General features: G+C 48.2%; 1 long non-coding RNA gene across 1 annotated transcript; it reads left to right on the top strand.

The window, feature by feature from the left end:
• The first annotated feature begins 7,062 nt into the window (after window positions 1–7,062).
• Window positions 7,063–9,008, top strand: LOC120555517. The gene is made up of 5 exons (XR_005638721.1): window positions 7,063–7,353; window positions 7,684–7,800; window positions 7,960–8,025; window positions 8,298–8,441; window positions 8,965–9,008. It is a non-coding gene; the product is annotated as an uncharacterized LOC120555517 (long non-coding RNA).
• The last annotated feature ends 411 nt before the right edge of the window (window positions 9,009–9,419 follow it).

The raw sequence follows: 9,419 nt of genomic DNA, 5'->3' as shown, positions 1-9,419 counted from the left end.
GGCGACGTGCCTTGCCATCTATACAGAAACGCTCCAGCTCGCTAAGGAGACGTTATGGTCCAAATTCGCCTATGTTGACCTGAAGTTGTACGCTGATGGTGCAGAGGAGAAATGTACTGAAGTGGAGAGCACGGATGTGAAGGAGTTGCCGGAGGAAGACTTCCAAGTCCTGAGAGAGGGCTTGGTGGAGAGAATCAACATGCTTGAGCAAAAGTTGCTTGAATGGGAAGCTCTTGTCTCCGGAGCCAAAACAACAGTGTACAAGCAGCAGCTATATAAACTGGTCAACAGACTGCATGACTGGGTGCGAAGCTGGCAAAAGTTGCGGACAGAACAGGTCGACGGGGGAGGGAAGGTTGAAGAAGCAGGCACTGACGAAAGGCATAGCGAGTCCGGTGTGGGGCCCACTAGAGCTGGCATGCAAAACCAAGTCCCCAGTGTAACACCTGTACCGAGTACCGGAGAACCTGCGCATCCATATGCACCAACACAAAAAATCCCCAGCCTGCATCCCGGGGCGTACGGCTTCAGACCACAGATCAGTCTTGAAAGAACACGCCTGCCCACATTCATGGGAGACATGACTGATTACTATCGATGGAAGGCTGAGTGGGAAGAGTTGGAACAGCTGGGAAACCCACAGAGGACGGCTGGTGTTACAAGGTTCCATCTCCTGGCAAGTCTCAGCGACAGGGTGAAGAAAGACTTGGTCCTGTCCAGCTGTGCATCGGCGGATGAAATGTTCAGGCGCCTTGATAACCGCTTCGGGAACAAGGCGAAAATCGTCCTGAAGATATCCGACGAGGTCCGGGGCCTACCCCCCGTAAAGGGAGACAACCCCAGGAAAGCTATTGAGCTGATCCAAGCAGTGGAGCGGGCCCTTAGTAACCTTGTGATTCTGGGAGAAGAGGAGGTTATAAGGAACCGTTGGGTAGCACAGTCCCTTGAAAGCAAGCTACCAAGCTCTCTGAAGGAGAAATGGATTGCGCACAAGACTGAGCCCGTGAATGGGTTTGCTCCACTTGACCACTTCGACTGCTTGCTGCGCTTCCTAAAGAAGCAAGAGGCAATCCTAGAAGAGCTGGATCAGCTGGAGGCAAGCCCTAGAGAGGGAGGCTCCTCCTCAGTGAAAGGCCCGGCAGACAAGCCAGAAAAAGGAGTTAAGAAAGCGTTCTCCAAAGCTACCTCAGGCCGAAGAGGGTCTCAGCCGAAGCCACGCTTGGGTTCGTGCACTGCCTGTGCTGATGAGACACACGCTGGCAGGCTGTTTGCCTGCAAAGCCTTCAGGGAGATGGATCTCCAGAGGAGAAAGGCCCATCTAAAGACCCATGGGATGTGCAATCGGTGCCTGTGCTTCCATCTAAAGGATGGCCGTTGCAACCCGAAGTTCCTCTGCAGTAAAGTGGACTGCTGCAGAGAAGAGCCTCACCACTACCTGCTTTGCTCCAGGTTCATCGCTCAAGAGAAAGACGCTGGCAGCGAGGTGCAAGGTTCCAAAAGAGTGGAGAAAAAGGGCCTCGGGCTGACCAGCAAGCAAGAAGAGCTCTTGGCTAAGGTCACTCCGGAACTAAGAAGAATTTAGGAAGGCATTTTCCAACAAAGCCTCAACCACGATCTGCACTGCTGGAGGTGGACTGAAAGAGTATCCAGCTATAATGATGTTACTGGAAGTGACAACTAACTCAGGCCAGTTGATAGGTACTCTGATTGACCTTGCCTCTGACACCAACTATATAACTAACAACGCTGCCCAGCGCCTTGGACTGATTGGGGAGCGCATCAAGTTAATTGTCCGCGGAATAGGAGGGATGAGAACAGCAGTCTCAACCAAGAGATACTCCTTGAGACTAAGAGTGAAGACCACCAAGGGGACAGTAATGGAACACAAACTGCTCTGCTACGGCCTGGAGAGTATTGCGGAGATAAGTCAGCCTGTCACTCCGCAACAACTGCAGAAGATATTTCCTAACGTCGCTGCATACGAGCTGGTCCGCCCTGAGAACATCGATCTTCTGATCAGCCACAGGGAAGGTCGTTTAGTTCCACAGCCGATCAAGTTGGAGGGAGACCTAGTCCTCTGGGACGGCCCGTTAGGCAAAACTGTTGGCGGTACTCACCCTGATCTCTTCGAGGTGGTTGACCTAACGCTGCACCAGTCTGACACTCACTTTGCGAGGTCTATGAGAACATCCTCAAGTGTGTATAAGGAGGTCCTTGTGCACACCAAAGACCTGAGTGAGGACCCACCAAGGATGGAAGAAGTGACCCTCAGCAGCACCACTACCACAAATAAAGAGGTGTTTGAGTGGTTCAAGTGGGATAGTATTGGAGCAGCGTGTGACCCGAAATGCGGGAGCTGTAAGTGCAGTAAGTGCCCTCCGGGAGGCAAAGAGATGACTCTTGGAGAAGAAAGGGACTTGGAAAAAATAAAAGACTGTCTCTCTTATGTGCTTGCGGACAAACACAGCGATGCCCCACACTGGGATGCGGCCTACCCATGGAAAGTAAGCCCAGCGATTCTGCCAGATAACCGCAGAGCAGTGGAAGCAACCTTCAAAAACACAGAGGCTCGGTTGGCAAGAGAGCCTCTGTGGAAAGCGGCTTATGGAGAGCAGATCCGTGAGATGGTATCGAGAGGTGCAGCCATCGAGCTCATGGAAGAAGAGATCAAGGGTTGGGACGGCCCAATCTGGTACATCAGCCATCTGGTTGCCCCGAATCCTCATTCTAGCTCAACGCCAGTGAGGATAGTGTGGAACAGCAGCCAGGAGTTTAAAGGGTTAAGCCTGAACAACCTCCTGCACAAAGGCCCTGATGTCCTTAACCCAATCCGAGGTGTTCTGCTGAGATTCAGGAGCAGATTGTATGCTGCTCTGGGACGGCGGTAAAAATGTACAATTCAGTGTGGCTGAAAGACGAAGAGGTCCACCTCCATCGCTTCCTTTGGAGGGATAAACCTGAAGATGAAATCGGGTGCGTTGTCGTCGTCAGGGTCAACATCGGCGACAAGCCTGCCGGATGTATTGCTCAGGTTGCCATGAGAGAGCGGCAAACCTGCCCCAGTTCGCATCCATGGCTGAAGAGCGCCGATCCTGACAGAGGACTGCTATGTGGACAACATCTTAACATCGCATGACGATCTCCAAACTCTGTTCAGGTTGACCGAAGGAGTGGAAGAGATCCTAAAAGCAGGTGGCTTCTCCCTCAAGCCCTGGGTTCTGACAGGCCAGAGTGGGAGGATTGGAAAACCCGCTGACCTAAGCAACGTCAGATCAACAGACCCCAAGACCCTGATACTCCCTAACCAGATGCGGGATGAGGAGAATAAAGCCTTGGGGTTGGGATATGAACCCGGATCCGACAAACTTCGGTGCTGGACGTCAGTGAACTTCTCGAAGAGGCGAGGAAAGATGAGGACTGGTCTGGATCTGAGAGAAAATGAGATCAGAGGCAGCACCCCCGATCCTCTCACCCGACGCATGCTGCTGAGTCAGATTGCAGGGTTCTATGACCCCATCGGCCTGGCCTCACCTGCCAAGCAACGAGGAGCAATGCTAATAAGAGAGTCCTTTCAGGAAGCAGGAAGGGACCACTCCTCCAAGGACACCTGGGACGATCCTCTTTCACCACGTATTCGAGAGGCTGCAATAAAGCTCTTTGAGCAATATGTGAGGCTTGGCCAACTCAGCTTCGACAGGTGTCTCACACCCCTTGGAGCCATAGGTCACCCTATGGGGATCACGTTTCCGATGGTAGTGAAGCTTCCTAACGGAGCCGTTCTTTACTTACGGTGGGAGACAGAAGAGATGGATCGTAGTGAAGTTGGTTGAATCAAAGGCCAAGCTCACCCCTCTAGACCAGAAAGGTGACGTCATTAAAGCAGAGCGTTGGGGGGCTGTGGGGTTTTTTGCATCCCGCCTGATGACTTACTTTGAGAAACACTGCACCATCAAGGTTGATCGGTGGACCCATTTTGTCGATAGTCAGACAATCTTGGGAGCCATCCAGAAAGATAGCTATGGCTATCAGACATTTTTTGCCAACCGAATTGGAGAAATCCAAAAGGCTGGATCAGTGGAGAGCTGGAGGTGGGTTGAAGGAAGAAAGAACGTCGCTGACCTCATCACAAGGGGGGCAACCCCTGAGGAGCTTGCGGTAGGATCAGTCTGGCAGGAAGGCCCAGATTTTCTGAAATTGCCTGAATCAGATTGGCCTGTGAAAACTGCCAGAGAGATCAACCCCTCTGTTGCTGAAGAGATCGGAGGACTTCGGAGGAAGGCGTTCTCAGCACTGGTCTCAGGAGGAGCTCAGCCCAAAAAGAAAATGGTCTGTCCCAACCGCAGGGGGGGGTTTTTGCGCTTGGGGGAGCCCTCTGGGCCCCGACGGTTCAGTTCACTGGCACGGTTATGTGGGACTATTGCCTGGATGAGACGAGCAGTAGAAATCTGGCTGGGCAACAGCCAGGCCCCAGTTCGGTCAAAGTGGGAGGCAAGACCATACTTGTCTGTGGAAGAAAGAGAAACAGCCTTCCAAGATCTAGCTCAGGATGGTGTTGAGTTCCGTGACACAACCCTGGATCGCCTGGTTGTTCAGAAAGAAGAAGAGACAGGACTCTTGCTCTGTGGAGGGAGAATCCAACGCTGGGATGAGGATAGAGTGACTGTACCGCTAATCCCATGCCAGTCGTGGCTCGCAACCCTATTGGCCAGAGAGGCTCATGAAGAAAATCATGAAAGTGTTGCCTCTACCCTTCTACGGACAAGAAGGAAAGCCTGGATCATGCAGGGACGTAGAACAGTCAAGAAGGTGCTGAATAACTGTGTCACCTGCAGAAAGCGAAAAGCCAAAATGTGCCAGCAAGTAATGAGTGATCTCCCTCAAGAGCGTACTGAAAGAGCAGGCCCATTTGAGTATACAACTCTGGACCTTTTTGGTCCCTTAGAGGTGAAAGACGCTGTTAAAAGAAGGACAAGCAAGAAGGTGTGGGGCATTGTTTTCTGTTGTATGGCCTCGAGAGCCGTCCATGCGGACCTCACAGATGACCAGTCAGCAGAAAGCTTCCTCCAAGCATACTCCCGCTTTGTTGCTCTGAGGGGGCATCCAAGGAAACTATGGTCCGACAGAGGCACCAACTTTGTTGGCGCCGGTAGGGCTCTCTGTTTGAGCTGCATAGACATCTGGCTCGCGGGCGGCGCGGTCCCTGGAAGATGTAGCCGCTAAGAACGGGACTGAGTGGAAATGGGATTTCCACCCTGCAGATGCACCCCATAGGAACGGAGCTGCGGAGGCTGCTGTGAAGCTTCTGAAGAGGGCGCTCATGAGCCTTGGAGGAGCTACAGGGTCTCTCACATGGGGGGAGCTCCAAACCCTGCTCTATCAGGCAGCCAACTTGACAAACGAACGCCCAATCGATGCCAGAGCTCAAGAGCAGGAAGATTCGGTCGAGTACCTAACACCCAACTCCCTCATACTGGGTCGAGCATCGCTTGGAGGAGACACCAGCGGGCTTGACCTAGAGACTCATCCCTGGCGTCGTCTAAGGGCTATTCAAATCGGAGTGGACCGGTTCTGGGCTAAGTGGAGGGAACTAGCTGGCCCAAATCTGTTCGTTCGACACAAGTGGCACCGGACGGAGAGGAATGTCAAAGTCGGCGACCTCGTCTGGATAGCTGACCCAAATGCTTTGAGAGGTCAGTTTCGTCTGGGCCGGATTCTGACAGTTTATCCTGACAGAAAAGGGATTGTCAGGGATGCTGACATCGCAACATGTGCTGGTCTTCCTGTTTCCCTGGCGGGTGGCCGGAAGAAGAGGTGTTCGTCGCTGCCCATGACAGTTATCAGAAGAGATGTGAGAAGACTGGTGGTTCTTCTCCCGGTGGAGGATGAAGCTCATTCATTCCAGCCGCCCTAGCCGCAGGTTTGAACCCTTTCATTCACCGCCCAAACCCCTGTCACCGCCCTTACCACTGTTGGCTGGTTGGTGTAAGCCTAGCGCTGCCACTATGCCCATCACATTGCACATACATGAAGTAAGAGCATTCACATCCCATACCTCGCATACCTGGGCAGTACACAACACACCTGCCAAAAGGATGTGATTGACTTGGACATTGGACTAAGCTGCTCCTTCATCAGACGTGCTTCTGCACATAGATATTGTGGAAAAAAAAAAAAAAAAAAAAAATAAAATTGTGTGGGAAAGGTAAAATGACACTAAGAGGGGTCCTTCGAGTGTTTTTAGTAAGTTCCCTGGATCTTAAGATCAGGAACTTAAGTGGGAGGTGTTCTGTGGAGTTGTTATGTTAGAAAAGTTATTTATTTTTATGCCTAATTAATTCGATCAATTAAAATGTTTACCTTAAACCAGAGCCAGTGACTTTAATGGAAGAACGTTTGCGGTGTAGCAGCCAAATAGAGTAGTGCCTCTTTAAGAGGAGTGTGCTGTGAGTACCAGGCTACAGGTGACCGGTGATTACTCCGTGAAAAGGAAGCACGAGATTCATGCAGTCTGTGATGACTGTCAACCCGGTGTGCAGCCACTTGGTAAGCTCTCTCTTAATTATAAGTGTTTCTTGTCTGTGTTTATGATGTGCGCTTCATCTGTTGCCATGCTATGTTGTTGCGCTGTGTTTACGTTTGTTGCACGTTAAAGACAACACTATGCTTCGGTAGGCTAAGCAGGTTGATTAACGGATGTAGATGACGCTACACTCCAGAGTTCTAAGTTAACGAGGTGGTGGGGTTGTGAGATGAAGCTGCCGTTTAGACTTGTGATATTGCTGCTGCACCATACGTGCCTGTTCGTGTTTACTTTCTTTAGCTGTATGAATGTCAGTATGAAGCGCGGACCGCGTTTAACGTAAGTGACGGTTACTTCCTGGTTTACGGGCGGGGGGATTTTGGGAGCTGTAGTTTCCAGCTGTTATGCATCTTGCATAGGCTTTGTATAGGCTTTGGTAGGTTTGTTTGACATTGTTTGAAGTGTGTACATAACAATTATGAAATTATTGTTATTGTTGGATGATGATGATGATGATGATAATAATAATATATGTTTTAATAATTAATATATATATATAATATACTTGAATTTGATTAATTTGTATTTAATGTTATTCCGTTAATGCTGCTTATTGTCATTGGGGCTAAGAACTGGGGAGCTGTCTGTAGTATGCATATGGGAGTTGATAATTGCATTTCTTATTATTACAGGTTTATTAGCTGGTTTCCCTTTGTGAAAACAAGAAATTAAACAAACAAATGTGGAATACCGAGTAGTATCCTTTTGTGCACTGGGTTGCCCTTTCCGTGGGGAGAACACGGAACAGTCATGACAGACTTTCAAAGAACAAGGTACACTACCAGTCTGCATCCTGTTTGTGTTATTGCAATACATTCATGATGTATTGTAATGAGAGATTCATGATCAAGATTTTTATGGGGGATAAGGGAATCTTATTTGTATAGTGCTTTTCATAAGACACAAGTCACACCCAAAGCGCTTCACACATGAAAGGTAGGGGGGTTCATTCACTCCATGCTGATGGTGGTAAGCTACATTTGTAGCCACAGTTTCCCCTGGGGTAGACTGACCGTTAAATTGCTTTTAACAGTAGCTGTTATAAGGTATAAAACCAGCACAATAGGGAACTTTGTCCTCTGTTTCTCCCTCTCCATCCGAAGGTTGACGTGAAAAAGAGATGTTCTTCTGAATACAACCACGAGGAGGAGGAGAAGGCGGCGGAGGAGGAGGAGGAGGAGGAGGATGAGGCGCGTCATGACAGACCTTCAAAGAACAAGGTACACTACCAGTCTGCATCCAGTGTGTTATTACATTGCAATACAGTAAAGATAAGTAAGACTTTTATAATAATGTGCATTACCAGTAGCTGTTACAAGGAATGACACCAGCACAGTAGGCAACTTTGTCCTCTCTCTCTCTTTCTCTCTCCCTCCCAGCGGACCAGCGAAGAGGAGGATCATATTGGGGATGAAGAGGACATAGTACCACCCTCTAAGAAAAAGGTAGCCTAAATGATGACATCCAGTTTGTGGTATTACATACATACATTACATGAAATACAAGATGTGGAAGTTTCATGTTTTAAGTAAGGCATAACCACCAGGAGGCCGGACAACCAGTTACATATAGCCAAATGGAGGGATTTCTGCCCTAGACTTCTTGCCACCTTCCTCCCAGCCAATCAGAATCAACCATTTACAAAAGAAGTTATATAACAATTAGCTGTTGTTCTTCTCTCTGTCTCTGTCTCTCTCTGTCTCTTTCTCGTACACAGCTGCTGAATTTAGAAAACACATGGACGAACAGATGTGGGAGAGAAGGAAACTCGACCAAATGCAAAGAAATTTGCAGGAGTTGAGAAATGAAGTCCATTCTCTTAAAAATGAAAATGCATGTCTGAAAGACATTATCATCAATCGTAAGTATTCCTAATTTTAATATTTATTAGCAGGGTTTTTTCTGGAGATGGATATTGCAGTGGCAGAGAAGTATAAACTTAGAAATGTTATGGGCTGAAACACGTTTGGCAAAATAAATGCTATGTTGTTAGCTGGCGAGGTAGTGTGGGTGCTCATATAGCCGTTGATAAGATTCAAATTAGAATTATATTTATTTGTCTCTTTCTGGAGGAATTCGTAGAGGGTTAACAAAAGTCAGTTCATGAGAATAAATGATACTTCTCTGCCTTCAACGGCTCAAGAAGGCAATCGGCTCCAGAAAAAAACCCTGGGGAATTTGAATTTGGGAGAAATTTGAGAAAGAAAATTGCGTTCACAACCAGGTTTCCTCTGCAGAGCCTTATCAATGGGCTTTGGAGGGTTGTAGCTTGCATTCACAGCTGCAGGAAATGTATTTTGAAGAGTAAAGGCACAGAGTTGCTGGGTGCTATTTTGATCTAGTGATTGTAATTATTGTTTATTCTTTATATAACCTCTTTCTAGAAATCCCTCAAATGAAAAGTGACCTCGCCATTATTGCTCAAAAGGTAAGTTCCTCTGATTTTCATTGCTTTTTAAAATTGTTTCTCAAGCAGAGCTGTAGAGACTAGGGTTTAATATTTTTCCCGAAAATGAGATGAATCAGATCCCGGGAAATAGACAGCCCATATTCTGGGAATCCCGGGAAATGGCCGAGAAATGGCTGTTTTTTTTGGTTTGTTTTTAGCCCAAGTAATGTTTCGATATCATTCAAATATGCGTTCCCAAAATCCCAAACTGACATTTTTTATATTATTTGTATCATTTTTAGGACTAAAGAACACAGTTTATGTCCATTATCAACACAGTTTGCAATGATCAATTCTGCTGCGTGATCAAGTGAGCTGCGTGCTGCAGCGCTAATTATGAAATGCCAGGTGGGATGTCTGGGACTTGTCTTCTGAAAATCTAGGCAACCC

The sequence above is a fragment of the Perca fluviatilis genome, chromosome 3 (assembly GCF_010015445.1).
Source record: "Perca fluviatilis chromosome 3, GENO_Pfluv_1.0, whole genome shotgun sequence".
In the NCBI taxonomy this organism is placed as follows: domain Eukaryota; kingdom Metazoa; phylum Chordata; class Actinopteri; order Perciformes; family Percidae; genus Perca; species Perca fluviatilis.
Note: the sequence above shows the minus strand (reverse complement) of the source record. Positions and strands in the feature narration are given on the sequence as shown.